This window comes from Maylandia zebra, linkage group LG5 (assembly GCF_041146795.1).
Source record: "Maylandia zebra isolate NMK-2024a linkage group LG5, Mzebra_GT3a, whole genome shotgun sequence".
NCBI lineage: Eukaryota > Metazoa > Chordata > Actinopteri > Cichliformes > Cichlidae > Maylandia > Maylandia zebra.
The window spans coordinates 17,022,084-17,045,423 of NC_135171.1; the positions used below are offsets into that span (position 1 = coordinate 17,022,084).

Genomic DNA, 23,340 nt, shown 5'->3' on the forward strand with positions numbered 1-23,340 from the left:
TTATGGGTTCAACATAGTTCTCTGTTGGCACTGCATCGGCAGACAGCAGGGAACGCCTGTTGCCAGAAAGAGGAAGTATCGAAAGGATGTGGTGCTGATCCTCCAGCCAACTCCACAGAGGAGCAAAGTTACAAAATACAAAGAGCTGAAGTGAAACCAAGTGTTAAAAACAATGAAAAATGTCCACTGTAGCTACTGTCTGTGCTTTTTTTATTTTTATAATCACTGATTTTTGTTATTGTTTGTTCTTCTATTACTGTCACTCTCTTTCCTGTTTCAGCCCACTTGTCAATCAATCGACATCTGACCCACACAGAGTTGAGCTAGGCGGTGTTGGCTTTCTGAAGCTCTGCATGGGAATGTTTGCATGGGTTGAAAGCCATCTCTGTAGGGTCCATAAGCAGTTACCTATTAAAACAGACACAACTGTCTGTTTTAATGATTGATGCTAATGCTAGCCACCCTGGCTTGGTAGGGAAAGATTTGTGTTCCCAGATTAGCTGTGAGTGGCTGCTGGCAGGTACACGGCTAAAGCCCCAACCACATAGGGCTAGAGATCAGTTAGAGACATACTGGTAAATACCAGTTGCTAGGAAAAATGTGTATTCCCTGATAGACTTTGATGGGTAACTGGAGGTTGCTGGAAATCGCTAGGTGAAATTGGTCAAAAATTGGTCATCTTTGAGATGGTGCTCCACTGAAAACTTCCTTGTGATTTCTTTGGTTGTTGCAGATTGCTGATGTTGCCCATAGAAGATGCTGATTTGTCTGCAAAACACTTGCCAGCTACTCACTAAATTGTAGTGAAACTGTGATGGGTATAGGACAAATAAGTAAAAAGTGGATCTTTTTGAAATTTGTTGGTTTCAGTGTAAGGCACAGCTTTTATTTTGAAGGAGAGTGCTCTCTGTTTCATTATAGCTTGGTGTTTAATTAGCAAATGTTTGCACATAAGCCAACATCTTTCATGTAAACAAAGGGAGACCTTGGCAATCCGCTAGCCCCTAAAGTAATCACAAAGAAGTTTTTGGTGTAGAATTCTCTCTGCTACCCATTTCACTCAGCGACAGCCAGCAGCCTCCAACAACTCCTCGCCAACCATTCAGGAAATACACAGGAGGTCGTCGAACAGTCTCTAGGGCCTAAGCTTATTACTCACGGTCTTCAGTAGTTGAATTTCTAGCCGCGGTTACAGTAAATGTGCCCCCAAAAAGCTGAATATTTACCACCATTAACACAAAGTCATTGACTAGCATATAAAGCATTTAGCTACTAATGACTTAGCTTTTCCCTCCAGAGTTAGCGAAGAAACAAAGCGTAAATGCTGAAAGCTGATTTTATAATTGCCTAGTAAACAAAATGCAAATGATGTGTCTGCTAATTCTCATAGTTTATAAGTGGGAAACATACTATATGATCGCCATTAAATAATACCAGATAGTCAACAGATTTTTGAACTGCCCCAAGCTGTCCACACAAAATAAATCATTACAATGTTTACAGGACAATATGACACAAACGCAATGCTTTTGCAGTGTCTTTGTTATCTAGTCTTGAGTCAAACCTTGAAACAAAAGACCACACTGGGTGCCACTCCTGTCAGCTAAGAACAGAAAACAGGCTGCATTTCACACCGGGTCATAATATGATACAAATGGGACGTTTTTGCAGTGCTTTTGTTGTGTGGGCCTCAGCTTGCTACAGCATGCTTTTAGAAGTGAATGCACTATGAAAGACCGCAGCATAGACTTCACCCTAAAATCCCATGTGTACAGCTGCGGTGCTTCTCTGAAAGTTACAGCTTCTTATCTTTTTCTGTAAGCAGCACTGAGCGACTATACTGCCTCAAGAACTGCTTCAAAGCGACAACAGCAGTTTCCAGGTATACAGAGTGCCAGTCTTGCAGGGCTTTAAATGGAAGCACCGAATCTCCTGGAAAACCCACTGTAAAGTCTCAAATCCTCATCCATTATTGATAGAGCCTTAAGCCTTCCATGCACTTGGGATGACAAACTAAAACCAAAGGCGACGAGTCCGTAGCACCATACAGAGGGAAACGGTATTGTTTGAAATTTGAATTTCAATCGTTTCTCCTGAGGAGTGTCATCCTTTGATGTCCCACCAGAATGTCTGCAAGGGATAGCAATTAGCTGCTAATAAATTAGTGTATGTCAGCGGCAAACTCTGTCCCTGATGGGTAGTGAGGTGAAGTGAGGGATAGGTTTGGGGTACAAGGTTATCACTCTGTGCATGCACGAGTGTTTGTGTACTCAATTATAACTTTCAGTCAGTTTAATTAATTTAAAAGCAACATTACCAGCGAAGCGCTGAGGTCAGCCAAGGGACTTACATTGGCAGCTCATTTCTCAGAAGCCTCGATCTGAGTTGGTGGAGCTCTTCTGGAAGATATACAAAGAAAAAGTGTTTCAACATTTCTGTCTGTTATGAACTCATATAATCATGTCATGCTTTCCTTGTTAAGTGACAAGAAAACCTAAGCTGTTTTGCGAAAGACACCTACACACACACACACACACACACACACACACACATTATACCCACGGGGAGCACACAGAGCTGAGGATAAGGCTTTGCCATGCAGCATTGCAAATCAGGACAAAATATACTGATTGTGAACCAGTGCCTGAGGGCAACTTGTATGCAGGCTCAGGCCAGCAAAGTAGCAAGCAGCTCCACCTTTTTGTCTCTGCTTTACGCCCGAGTGTCCTACTTTCGCTCTCTTTTGCCTCTCCCACACCTTGGAGGATATTACAAAGGCACAGAGTTGCTTTAGGACATTTCAATCATGGCAATCTCCCACTCATTCATATTCCTGTTGGTTTTATAACACCTGCAGTGTTACAGAAACTATGACAGCGTGGGATCACAAATTTTTTGACCCCAGGCCTTTCAAAGCAGTCCGTCCACTCACTGTTTTGTCCTATGTGGACTCTGTGATATAATAGACTCCACACAGAGGAGTATGATCAGTGCTTGGACAAAAAAAGTCTCTCTGTCGACAGCTTTCTTTTTAATTTCATGTTGCCTTAGTTAGGAAAAGAAGAGAAGGAGTTCAGGCTTCTCACCGGAAAGTACAAAAGGTCCACACTTTGACAAGTGCCATCAAAAATCCTGGGAGAACCACCCTCGAAGGTCAGGCATCAAACGGCATCCCAGAACTCTTATTTTGCATTATGGATTGAGCTTCTCCTCAGGACTTCAGTGAAAAGAAGGCTTTGTTCATCAATGCCACAAGGACTAAAATATACAGTTGGTAGAAGGGCACAACCTTGGTGTTAGTATTCAGTGTGCAGAATGTGTCATGCCAAGGCTTCATCCTGAAGTATGACAACTTTCGAAAATATTCTCTTTGATGTTTTTACGCATTCATGTGGGAAGCAAACAAAGAGTGTGGATGCCACACAAACAACACAAACATACAATGCAAACGAAGATACAGAACCCGCCCATAAGATCTTTCGTGCAGGTTTAAAGACAACAGCAAAGTTTAGACATAAATATATATAAATGAGCTGTCAGTCAGAACTGTCATGGTCCTGCGACCATGACTCAGTGACTTTATGTTTATGTTCTTTATTGTTATTACTTTCATTATTATTCATGGCTGTTTTGGGATGGTTTGTGTTTGGGATTTTAGACATTGGGTTCTGGGTTTGTGCTCCCTCTGTTGGTCCCTGGTGTTAGTGTTCCCCTGTCTCGTCAGGTTAATCAGGTCCAGCTGTTTCCCCCACCTGTGTGTGATTTCCCAGTGTCTCTTTGTGTACTTATAGTGTGTGATTTCCTCTGCTCCTCGTCGCGTCGTCTGTGTTCATACCCTGTGAAATCCCCTGCGTGCTCTCCCTGCTGTTCTCCCTTCATGTTCAGGTTTGCCACTCCTTTGTGTAGTTTCACCCAGTTTAGTTCATCCTTAGTTCTGTTTTGCCATCTCCACTTTATGTTTGATATTGTCAATAAATCGCCTTCACATCTGAGTAAGTGCTGCATTTGAGTCCTCCTTTCCACTCTTCACACGGCCGCTGCCCCGGACCGTGACAAGAACTGATGAGAGTAGGTTATGTTTAAAATAGATGAGGGTAATTAAAATTCAAAATATCCTGTTTGAGCAATTTTAAATCTGGTCACCCGGATCCAGGGTTAATCTCATGAAAACGCCATAACCGCATTAACGCCGCAAATCTCCGTTAGCGAGTTGACAAGCCGTGCGTGGGGCTGCACGACGTCAATGTATTAGTGCGGTTAGCCCGTTAACGCGTTAGTGCCGTCCAGCCCCATGCACGGGGCGATCCGCGTCAACTCGATAACGGAGATTTGCGGCGTTAATGCGGTTATGGCGTTAACGTCATTTTAACGAAATTAAAGCTGACAGCAGTAGTAATAAATTTCTGGCAACTTATACTATGTGGGTAAGTTTTAGAGAGAAATGCATGCCACATCTGCATTTCTATCAGTGCGACAACAGTCCTGTGAGGGAACAGTAGTTATTTTAAATTAAAACATTGACCAGTGACTTTAATATTCAGAATTGAGGCGGTCTAATATTATAACTCTGTTGATCAAAAGAGTTATGTTTTCTCAGCCACGATGCCTTTTTGCACACGTAAACTGTAATTCTTTCAGACATTTGAATGCACGGAACCGTGAACTAACTGAGCTGGTTTCCTTCCTGTAACCTCAAAGTGTTACATATTTCTATGGGCAAAACAATGTTAGTGGTGACCCCTGACAACCTCAACATCTTGTCATACCCCTAAGTATCAGAAAAATAGTAGAACCTATTAAAGCACTGTCAAAATGGCAAGAAAAAAAATCAAAGTTATTTCTGAGCAGATTATCAAACTAATGGATGAGTTTAAAGTTGCTTGACAGCATGGGAGTGTCCCTGTTGTTGGCATCAGTGACATGATACAGCAGGCTTCAGCCACATTCAGAGGTGGACCCTTATAGAAAATGCCATGTTCCTAAACCACAACTCAGAAACGGCTATAGACACAGCATTGGGCCTTGAACATCCACAATCATTGTGAAATATGTAGGAGAAAAACACACACACACACACACACACACACACACACACACACAGGTTAGCTTTGATTTTCGGGACAGAATCAACAAACACAAAACTCAAAAGTGCTGTGACCTTTTCTGATAAAATGTCAAGAAAAATTGCAAAGATGCAAACACACACACACACACACACACACACACACACACACACACACACACACACACACACACACACCTCTTAACAGTGTTAAAGGTCATCTCGTATTGGCTGTAAAGTGTTATTCAAAAGAATCTAAATGGCAAGAACAAGAACATAACCAAACCCGGCCCCTTACAAGAACAATCACCAGTATGGATCGCAGTTATTTTGACACAGAGTAAAAAATGTACCTACAGCTAATGTTTATGGTAAAGCTGATTCTTCTTCATGTTTCCCATGTGCAGTCACATGCACCTTAAGGATTTCTTCAACTCACTGAGAGAACAGACACATCTACACAACTTTAAAACCATTCACAGAGCACAGATGACCTTGAATGGAAGACAAATGAACTTTATGGAGTTTTATGCATTGAATTGTGAATGGGATTCATGCCAAACCACTCTTGCCTTGCTTCACTGCCCACTGCAAATTTGAAGGATTAATGTCAAAATGCACTTCACAGCACCAGGTTTGTTGCGGGCCAGAGTGAGATAAATTAGAAATGAGATTAGAAAACCGATTGAGGCGTCAGACTGGAGGGATCTGCTGATTAGGTTCTTCATTTATGGAATGCATTATAAATATCTGCTTTGGGAAATCTCTCCAGTGGGTGGAATGCATTGAACTGAACGTATGCAGAGGAATTTGTGATTATTAACCCTTTAAGACCTACCATAGAACCAAGTCCGCCAGGGCTTATATCATATTTATACATGCTGTAGTGCCATTTATTGGAGCATTTCAAGTTGATATACATCAATACAACTATTATAGCCCACATTTGAATAATATGTATGCATTAAGTGCATAGTAATTACATAAATTGCAAAAAAGTGCAATAAACTACAAAAAATTGAAAATCATTTTTGTTTTTTTAGCATATATTTGTAGTTAGAGAAATTTAAGAGGCTTATCCCTCAAAACTGTAAATACCAAAAAGTTGCACAAAATAGTTTCCCACCACAGGATATTTATTTCAAGTGTCTTCATAGTTTTATTTTTGAAATACACCAATTTTTATATACTGCAGAAAAAACAAAAATAAATATTATAGTGCAAATTTGCAAAAAAACAGCATATGCATCAAAATAAACTATTTCCAGCAGTGCAATATGAGTCCTAAGCATCCCAGAAACGACACAGGAAGTCATAAAGTCAAACATAACCTTTAAAAACGCCAGTACAGGTTCGCAAGACCCTGATGGTAAAAAACTACATTTCCGCAAAATGGTGTCACTTCCGGTTTCGGGCAGGACATGGTGGACATGCGATAGTTCGCGCTGATGGACGTAGGAAGTGTTACGAACAGCTGATCAGATCGGCAAAGCGTGTTTCTGGAATATTATGTTTTTGTTGCTGCAAGTGCTTTTTATGCAGTTTTTGCAAAGCTATATGTGGAAGGAAACCGTGACCTAGGACAAGCTGATGGCATAAGATGTAAGTACAACTCCTCTGGTTTCATATGCAAAAAAAATTATTGCGCTAGCTTATGTGGTTGCAGAGCTACCGGGATTTAGCAATAGTTACGCAAAACAGAGCGTGCCCGCTCTGACCGGCTTTAAAGGGTTAAGCTGGGCTAAATTAAGATCAATGTTTCTGATTTTGCAGGTAAATACACAAACTCACCACTTTTTAGGTACAGTTGTTCAACTATTCCTTCAAGCAAACATCTAATCAAACAAACATCTCAGTCAGTCGCTTGCCAACAACTTAATATATTTAGGTGTGAAGACATCTTCAAGATGACCTGCCGATGTTGAAATGGGGGAGTGTTCAGAGAAAAAGGTGATTTGAGTGACTTGAATGTGGCATGGTTGTTGTTGTAAGATGGGCTGGTCTGAGTATTTCAGGAACTATGCAGGAAAATCCCAGTAGATCAGCAAGTGTCTCTGAGGTTTGCAGAGAATGGTGTGAAAAACAGAAAATACCCTGGTTGCCTTTTGATGCCCGAGGTCAGAGGAGGCCAGGAGGGCGATAGTAACTCAAATGCCCCCTTGTTATAACCAAGGTATGCAAAAGAGGATTTCTGAACACATCAACACATCAAACCTTTAAACAGATGGGCTACAACAGCAGAAGACCAAACCGAGTGCAAACTGGTTTCTTGCACATGAGAGTTTATTGTAATCAAATGGCTGCCACAATCACCCGATCTCAATCCAACAGAGCACCTTTGGGATGTGGTGGAACCGGATATTTGCATCATGGATGTGAAGTCGACAAAACTGCAGCAACTGTGAGAGGCTATCACATCAATATAAGCCTCCGAGGAATGTCACCACGTCTCATGACAGCTAAAACATGGATTATACTTAAAACAGTTTGTTATCAGGTATTTCTGCTGTGTGTTTCAGTGAAGCTTTGGTATACATGTTTTAGTACATTCAGGGGCACATAAACACACTACGCTATACTATTGAACTACATATAAACGCTGGCCTGTAAAGACCTCTTTAAGTGCTCTTGACTCTCATTGTAGTCTGAAGTGGAAGTTCTACAAAGTTTCCTTTGCAACCCAGAGAGACCGCTAAAGAACAAGAAAGGTTATTGCTGTGTTACCACTCTTTTTGAAATATAACTTCTTGTTGATCTGTTGCAATACAGCTGAAATTTCCAGTTACCCAGCACATTCTGAATCCACTTTTTTCCCCATCTGCATAAAACCAAAAGCAGAAGCAGCAGCTCATAGAGGTAGGACACACCACATTCTAACTTTGAATCCAGATGCAACTCACTTCAAATGCTTCAGTTCGTTCCATATTTGTCTTAATACAGTTGCAGTTAATATCCACATCTGTCCACATATGCACTAATGCTAATACTTTCTATTAAATTTTATGAGGTCAGTGTAAATTTGGAACTTTCACTGACAGTCAGTTTACTCAAGCAAACGTTTGAGCCAAATTTAAAAAAGAATCTGTGATGATGTTTAAATCGTGAGGACATGAAATCGCACTAAACGACAGTTACTGGTATTTAACACCAGACATATGCTAGTGTTAAATAAACCATCATATGTTTGGTGTACTTTGAGTGGCTCAATGAATATAATTTGATTCATTTGTGCACTGGCAATTTCCAGCCGGTATTTAATTACGATTCGGGTCAAGGCCTGTATAACAACCCTGGTTGTTAGAAATTATATTTCTATATACCTGAACTAAAACAGCAAATATCTGTTGAGGGAAATGTAATCACAGCTGTTTTACATTAATACAATCATAGCTCTCTTTAGGCACTCATCTGATGAAGTTTAATCCTTTTATTACAGAAAAAGTGCACAGACACATGAGTTACAACATGCTTATTTATATTTAATCAAAACCTGAACGAGTTTATAAATTATGCCTAAAAATAACTGCGAAAATTGTAAAGACAAAACCTTGAGGACACTGATATATTAAAGTGTCGGGCCTTGAAATGACTCAGAGATCGAGGCTATAGAGTTGAGCTGATACAGGTAACATTGATGTGGTTGGATGCTAAAATTGCAAAACAGAAACAATAACATTAATACTAACACTACTGCTAAGAATAAGAATAAGAATAACTAAAAGCGTTCACACCACTTATCAATGTTAGAACCTGACTGGTACAGATGCCGTATCGGTGGAACATTAGTTAAGTTGCGGTTTTGGATCTTTTTGAATATTTTATTGTGAATATGTTTGCATGCATGTGTGCCTAAAGAAAGAAAATCTGCAATAATGTATCGTCTGAGCAAGTTTAAATGCAAACCAAATGCAATTTCGAGCCTGGATGCACATTTGATCAGTGCCAGGAAAATACCTAACAAATGCATACTTAAGAAAATTTGCCAAGGCAGGTTAAGAAGCATAATATTATGCGCAATTACGCATGAAATGTAATATTCTTCAATCTCTTGTCACCATGATGACCACCTTGTTTTTTATATCTACTTTATTGCAACTTTATACATACATGATAATTAATGTGAAAAATTTTGTCAATATGTCTTTGAAAAGTGCAAAAAACTATTCTTAGTCATCAGTTCTACACTATGAAATTCCAGTTCTAAGTGTCATTATCAACCACACTGATTATTCAAAGGCTCTGACTCCTTCATGGTTGTCCACCCAGTAACATAAATGTTTCAAAAATACGCTAAAGAGGAAAAGACTGATGAAAAGGCCAAGACGTGTGAGTGTGTTTAAGAAATCTGTTGAGGCATTTCATTAAAGATGACGAGGAGGAGGATCAGGATTAGGACACTTATACAATTTGTAGTATTCAATGAGCAGATGGGAGGCAACTTAAGTGTGACTGAAGATAAATCCAAAAAAGTGAGGCGGTGTGACAACGCTTTTGGAAAGAGTCACACGCTCATTCGCAAAATCTCTGTGTGATATAATTATTCTAATGACTCAGTAGCTGGCAGCAGATCCGGCAACTGGATTAAATGTGATCTCTGCAATAATTAAAGGAGTGTGCACTCACAGCGAGGTATGTGAGTGCATATAAAACATGTGCCGACATTATCTGCACATCATTATTCATTGCTGAATTAAAAAAAAAAAAAAGACCTTTCTGAATATCTCATCCAGGTGAAATAAAGACATTTTTGTAATCCTGCCTTGCAACTGTATGCAAAGACAGCTTTGAAAACAATTACCCTCTGACATCCTCTGATTCATGAAAAGCTATGATTAACAGATTGTCAATAAAGCTAATCAAAATTTGGAGACTAAAAAGCTGGTATATTCTTGATAGTTATTCCTAAAATGATGTCCTTGTATTTAGCATTTCAAGTCTCTGAGTTAAGAGATGCTGTCCTGCTGACAGTTTTTTTAGCTGGTACACAAGGGACACATCGTGGGCAACAATCTGGGAATTGTTTAGGAAAAAAACATTACTGTAGGTATAAAAGATAACACGATCTGATATCCACGTGTTGGTGTTGTTCATATATCATCATCATAATGTTGGTCCAGGATTAATATTTTGCAACTGACCAGTCACTTTGCCACTCAGTTAGCATTAGCCAAGAAGACGGCTAATGCTATTAAAAACTATGACTAGTGTCCCGAATTCGACAATGTGGCACAAAAACAAACCAATGGAGGCCCAGTAGAATGCAATCAGATGAAGAGTTTATTAAGAACACACGCATGGGAAGAAGCACACAGCATCACATCTGCAGACTTCTTCTCCCAAAAATACACAGAGAGTTGTTTTTATAACGTCAGGGTTTGACGCCCCTTCTTGTGTTTTAAGAACATAATTTAGATCTTAAGAATGTCATTTGCATCTTGTACAGAAAATGAGCAATTTTTAGAGCTAAAGTCAGACACAGAAGTTCCTCTTTCTAGCATCTTTTTCCAAATATGGCGATGATTTCAGGCCCTGGAGCTCCCCATGGACTTGTCCTCCTTTTGACCCGTCTTCTGTCACCTGTTACTGAGCAAACTCAAATGCAACTGGTTGCAACAAGAAGCTGAATACTTTGCAATAATCTAGAGATCTCAGACCTACCATTTATCAGCTCAAACATCCAACAACATGAATGCTTTAAAAGCATCAACATCAGCTCTTCTCTGACAGCATGGTGGGAGTTTCTAAAATTGACGGCGTCTTCATTAATCCCATGCAAACGTACACCTATCTGGAACAACCCTGACATATTACAAAACAATAATATGATAAACTTTTCAGATTGGAGTGGTAAAGGAATCAAATATTTAGAACATATATTAGAAGGAACAGAATTTATTTCATTTGACGGACTAGTTACACAATATGGGATCAACAAGAAAAGATTTTTAGAATATCAACAAATTAAATCCATAGTAAAAAAGAAATTTAAACCGGGTCAAGTTGAACTACAAACACCACCAAGTGTGGTTCAATTTCTTACTCTTAAACCCCCCAAATTACTATCCAAAATATACAGAATGCTTTCTAAAACAGATGAATCAATATCACTTCCTATTGCAAAATGGGAAGCGGATTTATCAGTTAACTTAGACCTAAACTTCTGGTCTCAGATTTGCTTAAAAACCTTTCATCTAATTAGAAATCCCAGTCTTCAATTAATTCAATACAAAATATTACATAGAGTGCACTATACAGGTCATCGGATGTTCAAGATGGGCTTTACGTCTACCAACAACTGCTCACACTGCCAAACCAATTCACCGGACAATTATATCCACGCTCTTTGGTTCTGTCCACCAGTTCAGAAGTTTTGGCGCGAGATATGTGAAGACTTATCGAAGTGTCTGAAATGTAACATTCCAACTTCCCCCTTAGTGTGTTTGTTGGGCAGCTTAGATAATGTCACTTCAGAAAAGAATATCGCCCTATGCATAGCCAAGAAAACAGTCCTCATGAACTGGAAAAATAAAAATAATCTTAATTCTAACCAATATAGAAATTACCTATTAGATTACATTAGTCTTGATACAGCCTCTGCCACCACATCAGATCAATTGCTCTGGGCTCCTTTGATCAGCTCCATCACCTAGTGGGGGTGGGGGGTCATAGTTTGGTCCCGCCTTCACTATTGTGATTGGTGTGGGGGTAGGGACAGGCTTAGGGCGTCGGGGGGTTCCCCGGAGGCATCTTCCTTGGGGGGCTCAACCCGGGGTAGCGGTCATGTCCGGTTAGGGGCTCTGTTGGCTCTCAGGTGACTGTTTCCTCGCGGCTGCGTGCAGCGGGGCTAGGGGAGGGTCTGTGCTGACGGACGTGGGTTACTGACCTGGTAGCCTGGCTGCCCCTGGGTGGGTCCGGGATGGGCGTGAGGTTCTGGGGGCGCTCCGTCTCTGGGCTGGGACCCGGACCGGGCCTCGGGGGCTTGGGTCCTGGTTGGTGTGTTGCCGGGGTTGTGGGCGGGTGGGTGCATGGGGGCCCAGCCCTGGAGCAGGGTGCCGCCGGTGCATCGAGCCACTTGGGGGGCTCTTCAACTGGTGGGGGAGATCCCCCTCCAGGGGCGGGGGCACCTAGACCCGGTTTGTAGAGTACACTTGGGGAGTGTGATCGTGTGTACAACGTCTCTTTATGTCTGTCTCCACGTTGGTTGAGTGTGGAGTAAGTGCATATGAGAGCATGAGGGTGGGAATGGATGTTTGTATCTGTGTGTGCCTGTATGTCTGTGTCTATATGTCAGGTTGGGTGTCAGGCGCCACCTCTCTGGGGACATCTCAGGCCCTCCAAGGTTTGGAGGCCTATCTCCCCCTACCACCACTCCCCCTGCCAGTGGCGGACCCCCTCAGACATCGGTGTGTTGGTGGTTCTTTGTGTCCGGGGATGGGCGTCCAGGTACACACCGGCTCACTCCTTGGCGGCCGCTTATCGGGGCCTGGAGCCTGGGGCTCGCTCGGGCCACTTCGGAGGTGGGGTGCCCCCGGCCTCTCGGCCTGGGGCTCGGTCACTCAGGCGCAGCTGGCTGCCGGCGGAGCTCACGGGCGCGTCACTGCAACTCCCCCTGGCTTCTGCTCCGCGGCTGCTGAGTGAGCCCTCATCTGGGACTCTCCTCAGCTCTTTCCGGGACAGTGGCGCAGCTGCCCCTCTGTTGGTCTTCCTTGGTCTCTTGTGTTCTGGGGGCCTCTGGATGTCTGGAGTTTTGATCTCCTCCATACCTGCTTCACGCCCTGGAGGACGGGGCTGTGGCCCCCCCACACCCTCTAGCAGATCATTACATGAAGGAACCTTTTAAAAAAAACAAACAAGCGCATCCATGCTCACAGGTGTACACACGGGTGATCACACCCACAAACTACACCCTTTTTGGCTCCTACCTCAAAGCACACTGTTCTGTTGATCTTATGTGCTGCACAATAATGTTTAACATTTAGTATTTACTGTCATATTCCCATATATCATTGTGATGTTGTTTATTCTATTACTCTTGTTCTCTTCTGCTTGCTTTCTTTTTTCTTTCTCAGCAGGTGATCCAGGTGATTGATATATGCATTTTTTTTCTCTGCCCGTTCTGTTGGTTTTTGTCTTTTGCCCTTCTCCCCCGTCCCTCTTCTCAGCTGTTTCTCTTTCCCTCTCTCTTTCTCCCCTTCTTTCCCCCAGTCAAGTCTGTCCCGTATTCAGTAAGTGAAAATAAAATAAACAATAAAAGGTGAATCAAATGGACCATTACGGCAAGGCTGGGATGGTCAATTTGGTAAAGTAAATCCGTTGGGCATCTTTCTTTGCCTTTAGACAACAATTCTGATGGCAAAAGAGCCAAACGGGACAGGCAAAAAAAACAAAACAAAAAAACCCCAAACAAAAACAAACAAACAAACAAGAAGCTGAATACATTCAGGCCTTTGCTCAGGCCTGTCTCTAGATTATATGTACTATATGTGTTTTGTAAGTGTGCAGGCAGTTTATCCTTCAATGCTCCAAGTCACTTACACAATAGATCGCCCGGACATCGCGCCGAACGAGGCTTATGACCTTTCCTTAATTGACTGAGCTTTAACTCTTTAATAAGCACAAAATGCAATGTGTGTATACAATTATTATGGCTGCCCCTGTAATAAAAGGTTAATGTAAAGCCAGCAGGTTTTAATAAACATCTTAATGCAGTATCAATACTATAGATTATATTATTAATGATACAGGATATATTGTAGCCATAAAATAATTTCTTTAATTCCACACTAGCAAACCAACATGTAACCTATCATATGTTCTATTATATAAATTAATAAAGAAAACACTTTAAATGCTTACCACTTGTTCCAGAAGAGAGTTTTATATAAGCAAAAAAACTAATTATTGTAATGATGCAGGAACAGCACCAACACGGGGATATCAGAGACACCATATAAGGTATTACTTTTATTATTATGGGGTTCAGTAAGACCCACTGAGCAGCATAACTGGGAAACATGTTAACTATTTTTTACCACTAGAGTTTTCAGATTTAAAGTTACACAGAGGGAAAACGTACACAACACCGAAAAAACAAGACAGATTCTTTGTAAAAGGGTGATTTCACATTCTCTCTTTACTGGGCAAAGTCAAAACATTCTTCAACTTGAACATGGATCCATTTAGAATATTTGGTGCTCATACAAGCTATTTGATTTCAGTGAAAGTACAGAACTCCGGTGCTCTGCAGTGTATGAAAAAATGTTTGCGCACTAGCATATTTTTTTCATATTCATTCTTTGAACTTCGCTGCTTCCATGCTTCGAGCGAGGGGGTGAAATACAGAAAAAACGAGGGAGAGAAAGTGCTGGAAAAACAGCCGCTCAGGCTATCCTATGAGCTAAAAAGTTGCACACATGAATAAGTTGAAAATCAAATTGCTGCAGCGGATGCCAAGTTTCTACTCTTGAAGTTTAATGAGTTTTCAGTTGGGTTCCAATAGCTTCCATATAAAACATTAGGTCTACAGGGAATGTAGTATGGGCACTAGACAAAGATCAATTGGTCTTCCCCTTTAGTTTTTTTTATTTGATTTTGGGTTACCAGATAAGTACTTGATTACAGCAGGACCAATTTACTTAAAAAAATTACTCTCAATTTTTTCAAACGTGCCATTGACAAAATATGTATCCAGAGCAGGATGACTAAACTCAAACTCTTCTGAAAATAAATAAAAAACAACTAAAAGCAAAATTATAGTTCTACACCGATCAGCCATGACCTTATGACCACTGACAGATTAAGTTAATAACACTGATTATTTCTTCATTAAGCTAACTGTTAGTGGCTGCGATATATTAGGGAGCATTTTGTCCACAAGGTGTGTATGAAGCAGGAAGTAAATTTTTGAGGAAGTCTGACAACAGCCCAACTGTGAAAGTTAGAGACTCAGAACATCTCCGTCAGTATTTTTCGAAGGTGGTCCAAGGAAGCAACAGTGATGAACATGGTCAAGGCTCACTGAGACACACACGTGGCAAGTGAAGGCTGGCCCGTATGGTCCGATCGACAGAAGAGCTACTGAAACTGAAATCACCAAAAAAGTTAATGCTGGTTCTGATAGAAAGATGTCAGAATGCACAGTCCATCAGAGTTTGCTGTGTATGGGGCTGCATAACCACAGACCAGTCAGGGTGTCCTTGTTGACCACAGTCCACCGCTAAAAGAGCCAATAAAGGATGCATGAGCATCAGAACTGAACCATGGAGGAAGACGGTGGCCTGGTCTGATGAATCACGTTTTCTTCTACGTCAAGTGGATGGCTGGATGTGTGCGCATCGCTTATCTGGGGAAGTGCTGATATCAGAATGCACTATGGGAAGAGGCAAACCGTCCGAGGCAGTGTGGCCGTTCTGGGTCCTTTGACGCACGCTAGTCACCTAAGTCTTGTTATAGACCGTGTAACCTTTTTATAGAAATGGTATTCCCTGATGTCTGTGGCTGTGGCTAATGCGCCCTGCCCCAAAGCAAAAATGGTTCAGGAAATATTTGAGAAGCACAACAATGAGTTTGAGGCGCTTACTTGGCCTCCCCAGATCTCAATCCAATTCCGATCTATGGGATTTGCTGTACAAACAAATCCAATCCTTGGGGGCATCTTGGAGCCAGATACCACAGCGGACCTTCAGGGAATGGAATCCGTGCCCGACAGATCAGAGCTGCTTTGGCAAAAAAGAGGGACTAACACGATATCAGAAAGGTGGTCATAATGTTTAAATTCCACCTACAATCTGAAAATGAAAAGCCAGATATTAGTAGAAGAATCAAGTATAAAAGTTATGCTGAGGTGGCAGAACCAATCTCAGCTCAGCCATGGTCTCATTAATGAGCTGCCCTCCCCCAGACAAAGAAGTTGTTTTTAAAAGCCTCTCGATGTCCAAATTTCAATACTATTATGGGCTCTACTCGAAGCTCTGTGGTTTGAAGTTTATTTTTCACTCCTGCCTCCCCCATTCACACATGCATAATTCTTATTTTGACATCTTATTTGTACCAAACCTGTGTTAAGTTAGTGCTAATGCACACTAAAAGCTTTCCTCTGGCAAAATGACTGCATATTTTTTGTGAAGAAGACATTGCAAATTCAGTGTTTTTATCAGACATTTAGATGAACTTCATTAGAGCGCTGAGTAAACAACTTTGCCTCGCTGTGCAGTGCAGTGGAAAGGCACTACTTATTTGATATATTGATTTCATTCTTCGAGAAAGTTAAAAAAAATCTTTACTGAACTTGCACAGCTTATTTATTTATTGTGACTAAACCAAAGCCTCAAGACTGAAAGTGAAGGTTTACACGATGGTGAGACCTACTATGGTGTATGGCAACACTGACAGAAGACAGGAGATGGAGCTTGAGGTAGCAGAGCAGAAAATGCACAGATTTTATTGGGAGTAACCAGAATGGACAAGATTAGAAATCAGAGGTTCAGCTCAGGTTTGATCAGTTTGGAGACAAAGTTAGAGAGGCTAGGATGAGATGGTTTGGACATGTGCTGAGAAGGGATAGTGCATATATCCAGGATGCTGCAGACGGAAAAGAGGAAGATCACAGAGAAGACCCATGGATATAATGGAGAAGAAAAACATTTACTTTGCCTGGATCATTATAATGAGCTTATGACATTAATCTAATGGAACCTCCAGAGGAAAGTGGTTGTTGACAAGAAAGTTGATTCCTTTTTATTTCCATGAATTAAATGTTACCTGACCATCAATTAGCTATCCAAATCAATTAGAGAAACCCCTAATTAAAAATAGATGAGCTTGGAAACACCAATCCCTGGTCTCATATACTCTGTTTAAGATTGGAAAGCTCTCTCTGCCAGTAAATATATGCTTTTGCATTGGTTTTTAGGTTTCATGTTGCAATATAAAAATACATTGCATTACGTATTCCATTGACATGCAAGCTACATATGGGTCTGTTTAATCAGTACACACCACAAACACCCAAGAACCTGCTGGTAAATACCCTTATTAACTTTGGAAGTAACTCTGTGTGTTTTGAAAATGAAAGACCCTGGTGTTTGTTTTCTAATACGACTGAACATTAAATATAGTCCACACTAAGCTGCCCTCAGTGGCACATATTGGAAGCAAGAGAATCCATCTACTATGTTTCAGCTGTGGACTGTCGAGTGGCAGACGGTATAAATGGAGACTGCTGATAAAATGCAGGCTGACTGTGAAAGCAGCAGGCTAACTCCGCAGGACCTGGCTCAAGAGAGAGCGAGGCACTGCCTTCAGCTAATAGACACACACAGATACACAGATGCACACACACACACACACACACACTCAATGGATGCATACACCATGGAACCAAAATGCACAAGAAGCATACACAGCGACACACGTACGCAATTACACAGAAACACAGAAACATGAACCCCAGGACACACACTGGCACATTAACACAGACTCAGACGCAGGACAAAAAAAGGCAGGAACTCAGAAAGCACCCGTCTCCCTTCCTGAATGTCTGTCTCTCTCAGACTGCAGCAATAAGGCAATGTTAAGAAGCTGAAAACAGACGACGGGAAATGCAGCCTCATGCATGTGGTTTACCAACCACGTAATACATGAAAACGAGCACATGCAGATCAACACAGATGACAAGCGTATAGGGCTCCACTGACAGATGGAGAGTGAGAGCAGCATAGCAGAGGGGGTAAGTATGGAGCTAGCTTGGAACATTTCTTCAGAGTGCTTTAAGAGCTCATTTACATCAGTGTATAAGTGTTAAGTAGTAACAAGACTGTACAAGTGCGTACTTGAAATTGTGTGATCGAGGGTGCTAAGATGGTAATAAAAACCCTTAAAATTTAGACTTCCACTTATTTTCATCTCTGAGATTCACAAGTTTGTGCTTGTGTTTTCCAAATGAATGTGTGTACGTGTGATTTTGCAGGATTATTTGTTTCAGAAGTGTTCAATGAAAGATTCACTTAAATGAATGCCAGTGTTTAAAGAGGATATCTTCCAATGTATTTTTAATTTTTATAATAGCGTGCAAAGTCTACTTTCTGATTGCCCTGGATAAACCTCTCACATTGGAGAGAATAGCAGGTTCTGCATCTGTGTAAAAATCTTTGTATGTTTGCACTGTTAATGCTACAAACAGCTATTGGCTCTATGAGGCTACAGAAAAATAACTGAAGTCACAATCAATCATGTTTTCATTGCTTCTTGCAATACATAATTCCCCGTGCATGTAATAACATTATGACTGAGTTATGCCATATCAGCTACATAAATGTTGTTTTATATGTTTCCATATATAAAATTCAGAATTGCCCCTCAATATTCTCTCGTTTTTTACGAGTAACGACACAACTCTGTGTGTGAGATCTCACCTGTGTGTGATTTTCTGTTTGATCTTTATGGATCTTATCTGCACCAGTCAACAGTTCATTTCAATGGTACTATAGTTAGATCAATTACCAACATTATTGTTGCTCTGCCCACTGCATGAAGCTGCAAGTGTTTAATAAACTAAATTACAGTCTTTGTAAACATTTTGCCAACAAAGCCGACATTCATCACTGACCCTCGTTAATAACCTTAAAGGCAGCCCAGACACTTCAATGCACTGCACACTGTCTAAGGTTTATAGTCCAGCTTTGGTGCTGAAAATGGAAACAGTGGAAGACAAAAAATGGCTCTTTAACTTAACTTTTCTCATAACTGGTAATTTTTTAAAATAAATGTGAGAATTTTAAATGAACTTAAAAGATGTCACAGTTTACAAATCTGCTTAAACCTGAAAACAATTGATTTCTAGCAGTCACACCTTCTCATCTCATCTGTATTTATTCCACAAATGGCTGCAAAAGTTAGTTAGTTAAAACTGAAAGCTATCACTCATAGGATTCCAGTTTTCACATCTAGAGTGAAGCCATATGAACCCTTCCTGTCAGTTTTAAAGATCTGAGACGTTTGGGAAACAACCTGACACAGTGAGGAGTCTTTTTACTTTGCTAGCTGCGTTTTGCAACTCCCCCACCTCTTTCCACAGCTACAGTGGCAGATCCTGAGTTTATTACTTCAAGCAGAGAAGTGAACCTGATCACAAACTCCAACAGACTCTATCAGATAGAGCCAAAGTAAATATTGAACCAATTTGTCACAAGTCATGCAAACATCCTTTCATTAAAAATACATTTTTCTTCCAGACAACTCTGTAGAAAATGGAATACCCTTACTGCTGACCTGTGTCTATTTAAGTACAACACCTCATGAGATATAGCACCACATACCTCTTCCAAAATGCATTATACAAATATAACCTAGAAACATGCAATCTGACATTTGCTCACGAGCCTGCACACCTTTACCGATAGCACCACATGATTCATAACCAAATGGAAAAACATGGCTCATAAACACTAACAAGAGCATAGCAGATGTTTGCATGCACTCAGTGTTTTTCTAATTAATTCCCCCTTTTCCTTCCTGTCTCTAGAAAAAAAATGTTTCTACTGAAACTAACACAAGTGTGAACTGTGACCCATTAGCAGATGTTTTAGACTAGGAAATGGAAAACCAACCATCTCACACTATTATTTAAAAGAATGAGTGCAATCAATTGTACAGATGTTCATTGTAACAACAAAGGGAAAGTATAATACTGATTTTTGGACCTTCTCTGTTTGGCAAACATGATCCTGCACTTTTTGTATTATTTCATTCTGCTTCTTACATACTTCAGGTCACTATCCTCACATCTTAGATGTAATCCACGCAGTAAAAATGAAAAACAACAGAAAACCGCACAGATTTCTGTCAAATGTGGTTAGACGGACACACTGTAGCTGACTGATCATGCTCACGGTCCTATTCTTAGCCAGAAATCCACCATCCAGTGGAAATGTCATTAGTGTCATTTTAATTTGATGGTTGCACTGAATGAAAATGAAAACGTTAAATGTTAACATAACAACACAGCATACAAAATGTTGATGATTGTGATGGCAATCCATTCAGTACTTGGTTAAAAATCAAACACCTTTTGACATACACTGCCAGAGGAAACGCAAGGCTCCTGCTCAGAATAAATGGATCCCGATGTTTAAGCTGAACCACAGAGGTGGACTGATGGACCGACAGAGCAATAGCGCTATTCCTGGAGGTACGTTAGTATGAGCAACACAAAGGTGGAGGCTGACAGACACAGTGACAGCTACTGTATGTCATGCTTAAGACATTAAGTAACCTTGTTGGCAAGTACAGCAGTGCAACAACAGGTAACAGCTTACAGCCAAACTCTGTAAACAACCAAGGCAAATTCTTGTCAGAGAAGCTACAAGAGAACAATGTGCCCGCTCTGCCTCTCAGCAAGGTTGCAGAATGGCAATGTGGATAATGGTGCGTGCGCCTCAGGTTAACAAGTATTCACATCAGACCGACCGCTGTGTGTGAGTGTGCGGTGCTACTGATAACAAGATTGTTTCTGATGCAGTTTGAGGAGTATGCAATAAAAACAGCAGAGAGACATGCAGTGATTCAGTATATAAAACAATGTGTGGATGCTATTATATCACTGAAAATAACGATGCAACGTGACACCAGATATTTTCCATTATTCTTGCAGTTACCCACCATTAAATTGCTGTAGCTTTTATTAAACTCTCTGCTGTCTTTATTGTGGGGTAAACCACAGGAGGCGCCTTCCAAGCCAGGGTGGGAGACATAGATTCATATGTGTAACTTAATAAGCCACATTCAATTACAGCCCGTTGATACCTATAGCATTACCAATGATGCTATTACTGCTTCTTGGATTATGGCCAAAGGTGCTGCCAACAACCTGGCTATGGCCTTGATTCTCCATTTAACATCCTGTTTATTGGTTTAGAGCAGCTGCTGACGGCAAAAGCTCAAATCTCATTCTTTTCCTGCCAGTGTGATGTTGTTACAATGGACATAGCGTCACCGGGCCCTTTGTGAGCTACAGGCCAGTGGCTTGGCTATTTAAAGAGAGAGAATGGAGTACAGAAAAAAGTAGGGAGGGGGGAGGGATAAAGCCCTAACTGAAACAAATGACGTGCTCGCACCTCCTGGCAAGACGGCACAGATTTATGGGAAGCAAAAGATGGATGAGTGTCTGTGGAGATGCGTGCACAAGAGGAGAGAATTGAATTTCACAGAGGCAAACAAGATGGATGGACGCATACCTAGCCACCCTATATCGCTACATCTACCGGCGCTTATGTTTGATACCTCAGAGAGGTCAGCGAAAGGAGAGCAAGCACGTCATATTCAGCAGACAACAAGGAGGGAGGACGGGAACGCTGGAAAGTAGGACAAGAACAGGCTGGCCTACTGTAAAAGCCCATGGGAAGCTCACAGATAAAGAAAGACCACTCAGACTGACAGCAGAGTGCTGCATTTACTGAGCTGGAACAACAGCATGTTAAGACAGCAAGATAGCAGGAGTGCAGCATGTGTGTTCATCAGCTTTTATTAATGCTGTTTCTAACGTTTATATTAGCTTGCAGCAATAGAGTAGCTCACCTGTATTAAAGGTTTTTATTTTAAACTGAGCATTAACACTCTTTTCATTTTCCTAGTGGTGGTGATTTGAAGGGGTTTGCTAGCCACATGCCGTAACGGCTACCGATGCCAAAGAAATCACTGCAGGCAGGATGGAATTTTAACATTTCTAAGATTAGCTTCTGAATATATGCATGGCCATTTCAGAAGACTGCCATGTGTCACTACCAGGCAACAGCTCAGAGGTCACTTCACTTAGATGCCTGGAACAGAAAGCATGCATATTGCAAATAAATCTGGCAGTTTAAAAAGTCGTTTTTCTTCAATATTTCATAAACAATCCAATTACATTTATCCTCCCATTTTCACAGTGATTATGCCAAAGAATAAGTAGCTTCAGTAAACCACTTTAAGTGAAGAAAGTGGGACAGAAGGGCACGGAGAGGAATCTAGGCTAAACACAGAATGGCTTCAATAAGATTTCCCTCTGAGTAATAGTGTCTAAATGGTCCATGTGTGCCCTGAAGTCTGCTTTGTGTTTTTCCTCCAAATAAAGATGAGCATGAAGTAGACATCTGGTCAGTCTTTGAGAACTAGCACAAACATCTGCTTCGTGTCAGCAGCAACAGGATGGTGCGCAAACTATGCTGCAGGTGTTCCTCCACGAATATTTAGATTTCTTCATACAGGAAATAACCACAATCAGTTTATTTGGATTATTTTACGGCTTGGAAATGATTAGTAGCTGCTATTACTCAACAGTCATCTGTTAACATCTGTAGAAAAGGTTATTTTTAAATTAATTAATTTTAAAAAAAGGGAAAGAAGAAAATGCTGTGATTAGAAATGAAATGCCAGTCACAGGGGAAAATTACAGTAAACTTTTGGAACGTAATCAGTAACCTAAAATTGGATCTGTGGAATTATGTGATTGGTTTATTGAATGCAGTGACTGTACAGAGTTGGTAGCACTTTTCCAGCAATCACTGCAAGCAGAGTTATAAAAAAGAGATATGTGCTGCATACAGATGTACAGATGGCTCTGTTCTTTGTGTGTGACTAATGTAACATTTTTCCCTCCAACTTTCTCACTTTGCTGCCTGCAAATGTAAGCCAGTATCACTACCATGTGTGCAGACGAGAGTGGGTGGTTGATTTATTAAACTATCCATGGAAGAAGTTACAGAAAACTTCTTCCATGAAGAAAGATCAATAAATATAACAGAAATAAATATACAGAAAAATAAATATAGGAACATAATAGGAAATAAATAAATAAAGATATTAAAACTCCGACATTTCTTACACTTCTGTTATATATTATATACGAACCCCACTGAATGCGAGAAGGAAAAAAAATAGGACAGAAGACATTACTAGAAACGATGGAAAACTAGCAAAAAAAGCACAAGGAATAGACTCTACTCTGCTGTACAATCCAGGATACTGATAAGACTGCCTTTCAGAAGGAAAACAGGATCAGGAAAAAACAAGCTGCCTGTATTTTATATATAATAGGAAGACTAATTAGATAATTAGTTATGTTAGTGCACAAAACAGACCAGAAGTAAAACTAATGCATGAAAGTGGGTGATTTCAACTAAACAGAAACAAAAGCAACTGACACAAGATGTACTGCAAAGTGATCCTATTTATGCGATTACACACAATTGCACCTTCTTGTTCTAATTTACCAGAGTCTGAGAGAGTTTAGTACCTGGCACAAT

General features: G+C 40.7%; 1 protein-coding gene across 7 annotated transcripts in view; it reads right to left on the reverse strand.

Annotated features, from left to right (window-relative positions):
• dlgap4b (discs, large (Drosophila) homolog-associated protein 4b) overlaps positions 1 to 23,340 on the reverse strand; it is a 136,466-nt gene that overhangs the window by 53,127 nt on the left and 59,999 nt on the right. For 5 of the 7 annotated variants that reach the window (XM_012917545.4, XM_012917542.4, XM_012917547.4 and 2 more), the window contains exon 3: positions 2,318 to 2,399. The gene's annotated coding sequence lies outside the window, so the exon portion shown is untranslated. The remainder of the gene's footprint in view (positions 1 to 2,317; positions 2,400 to 23,340) is intronic. The other 2 variants (XM_076883875.1, XM_004545162.4) reach the window with 2 other exon arrangements.